The sequence below is a fragment of the Sinocyclocheilus rhinocerous genome, unplaced genomic scaffold (genome assembly GCF_001515625.1).
Source record: "Sinocyclocheilus rhinocerous isolate Xijiao unplaced genomic scaffold, SAMN03320098_v1.1 scaffold96, whole genome shotgun sequence".
In the NCBI taxonomy this organism is placed as follows: Eukaryota; Metazoa; Chordata; class Actinopteri; order Cypriniformes; family Cyprinidae; genus Sinocyclocheilus; species Sinocyclocheilus rhinocerous.
In genome coordinates, this window is record NW_015662571.1 from 28,125 (window position 1) to 31,313 (window position 3,189).

Here is a 3,189-nt window from a genome sequence, read left to right on the forward strand (position 1 = left end):
CGCTGCCATTTTAACACATGACCCCATGTAACGTGATGCAGAAACACTGAAATAATTAAAATAATACCGTTAACCAAATGATCTCATTACAAAAAAAGATTGTTGCCCTTACTTACCTGTTTGAAGGTGTACGCGCATCAGGTGAACTGAACGAACTGAGCCTCGCTGGTGACGTCACTGTCGCTGAAGATGACGCGTGGTATTTGTACGCATCTGCTCTCCACCGAAGTTAATGTGAAGGATTGGCGTATCATATGCACGCAAAATTGGCATTTGGCGTATGCATTACACGCAATTAGAAAGTGTAAAGTCGTGTTATTTATACGCAGATTGATGAGAACGGGTTGGCTATTAATATGGTTTTAATAAAATATGATGTGTTGTAGATTACTTGTATCAATACAAGTGATTATAATGGGAAATATACTTAATTACAAAAATTTAAGTGTGACAAACTGCTAAATATTCTCTATGATGATTTATCTGCTGGCTTGCTGGAGCTTTGTATTTATGTTTTCAATGTTGAACTGCCTTCAGCAGCCTCCCTTTGCTCTTTCTCTCTGTCTCTGTCTTCATTTTTGCGAAGGCATTTTATTTTTTTTTGGTCTACAAAGTGTGCCAACAACAGCGAATTTTGTGGTATTTATATTAGATCTGATCGGGTACAATAATTTGATTAGACCAGGGCTGTCCAAACTCGGTCCTGGTGGGCCGGTGTCCAGCAGAGTTTAGCTCCAACTTGCTTCAACACACCTGACTGGAAGTTTCTATGCCTAGTAAGAGCTTGATTAGCTGGTTCAGGTGTGTTTAATTAGGGTTGGAGCTAAACTCTGCAGGACACCGGCCCTCCAGGACTGAATTTGGACAGCCCTGGATTAGACATTCTAAATCTAAGACCGTGGATATTTTGTTGTTATCACTTTTAAAAGACAGAGAGCAAATAATTACCAACAAAAATACAAAAACAAACTACCAAATTACGAATTCAGCGAATCATCCACTGACTGTAATGTGGATTGTAATGCATATACTAGGGGTGTCGCGATATACCGGTATTGACGATAACCGTTATATTCAAATAATGAAATATCGACATCGTGTTAATTTAGGGTGTGACGATATACCGGTATTGGTGATAATCACGATATTTTAAATGAACAGGACACTTATGATAACACAACACGCAAATAGCCTACTCCAGCGCCAGTACCTGGTTGACCTCCCAGGTGGCAGTATTGCGCCTTAAAGCTGACACCTGTCACACAAGAAGAAGACGCAGCTCCGAGAAGAACCAATAGTATCCATGCTGCGGGTCTGCAGATGGATATATCTCAGAAGAACCATGTTCAATATTATCCAGACAGTAAGTTGTCATTATTTTACTAGTCATGGAATGGGAGATGTTACATTAACCTGTTAACAGCAGTTTCCTGTTTTCATATATTTAAATAAAAGTGTGATTATTTTTATATAATACTGCGTTTTCTTTACTCGTCTAATTTTTGTATTTGCAATCAAGTCATGGCCAATACTGCCTTTGTGTAGCAATTGATTTCTTTGTTCAAATCTATTATACGATTAAAACTGATCTAGAAATACTGAGTGACCACATTAAACTCTGTAAAATGTAAAGTTGGTCGCAGTGCCATGCACTTAATGCCTCATCTGCGGTCGTTCTGGGTGCACATTAATACTGAATTAGAAGCACGTTAACTGCATGACTTCATTGGCACCGGTGCAACTATAGGTTAAAGAGATTAAAAACGGGGACGCAAATTAACAGGTTCAAGTATCAGTTTTGATGTTAATATATATTCATCATACTGTTGAACTTGACAGTATTTTCTCTCTTGTTATTTCATAGGGAGCTTCAAAGAAGACAGAGAAAGCCAGAGTCTCAGGTCAGCTGTGATCTGAAGAAGAAGTGAAAATGCATGTGCCCTGTGTTAATCAGTATCCTTATGTTCATTGGGTAAAAAGAAAAATTAAATAAACTAAGTAAAAATTTATTTGGCTGATTCCCTAAGGTTTCTATAGATATTGCGATATATCGATATCATGAATTATTTTGGACACGATAACCGTGGTGTGAAAAATCTGATATCGTGACAGCCCTAGTCTGAACCACTGTTAGAGTTTGAACACTTACCCTTAGAAGAATCTGAAAAGTCCCACTCTTCTTCTAACTTAAAGCCGGGGTCACACTAGACTTTTCGTTCCATTGACTTCCATTCATACGCATGCTAATGGTCAGACTTGAAACGCAAGCCCGTGCGAAGACATTTTGCATTTCGCTGCATAGCAAAGTTTAAGTTTGGTGAACTCTGACCTGCGAATTCGCATCACGTGGATGCATGAGACCAATAGAAGATCAAAACGTCACAAAGTGACCTCTCGGTACATAAATTTAAAACATGGAGGGATCGCTAATTTTAGCAGTGCCCTGTTTTATACAACACAACTTTAAACGATTACAAAAATCACATAAAAAGAGAAGCGGTTTGGTTTGCTGTGGCAAGGGAAACAGGAGCGGATGGTACGTTTGAACAGTGAAACGTGTAATTTTGTGTGTTGTTTTTATTGCATGAGATTTGTATGTGTGCGTGTGTGTACTTGATTAACTATTTTGGATATTCTTCTAGTTTTTTTTTTCTTATACAATGAATCAACTAGCAATATCTGAAGTTCACGTTTAGACATTGTGATTCTAAAACTGACATTATAATGAGCTGTGATTTTCATAAGGTGAGCTCTATTTATTTGAAATAATTCAGCTTGCTTAGGATTCGCAGTAAATTCCGTTAGGTCAAACATGTTTAGTAAGGCAGGTAAAAACAAAGCACGATACAAGCCATTTAAATTCAAAACGTCTGTGACTTAAAGTAACAATAATGCGCGAGCAGATCAAATGATCAAACGAAGCCATGCGGGAAAACAAAATAACGATTTAATCCTTCAAACTATTCAAAATCGGATGAGCCCCCAAATTTGTTACAGCCCAAAACATTTAAATCACAATAGGCCTGGACCGAACATATAATAAATCACAGACGCTTGATATCAACTTTAGTTGACGACTTCGCCAAGTTTAATCAAACAAAAGAGAAAAAAAACAATATATCATAACAGCACAAATCACAAGTTAAAAATATTTAACAAATGAAAAAAATACAAAAAAAATAAATAAAT

At 37.2% G+C, this 3,189-nt stretch overlaps 1 long non-coding RNA gene across 1 annotated transcript in view; it reads right to left on the bottom strand.

The window, feature by feature from the left end:
* Positions 1–342, bottom strand: part of LOC107728080 (uncharacterized) — a 4,336-nt gene extending 3,994 nt beyond the window's left edge. The window contains exon 1 of the long non-coding RNA XR_001638431.1: positions 117–342. This is a non-coding gene — a long non-coding RNA (uncharacterized LOC107728080). The remainder of the gene's footprint in view (positions 1–116) is intronic.
* Between the last annotated feature and the right edge of the window lie 2,847 nt (positions 343–3,189).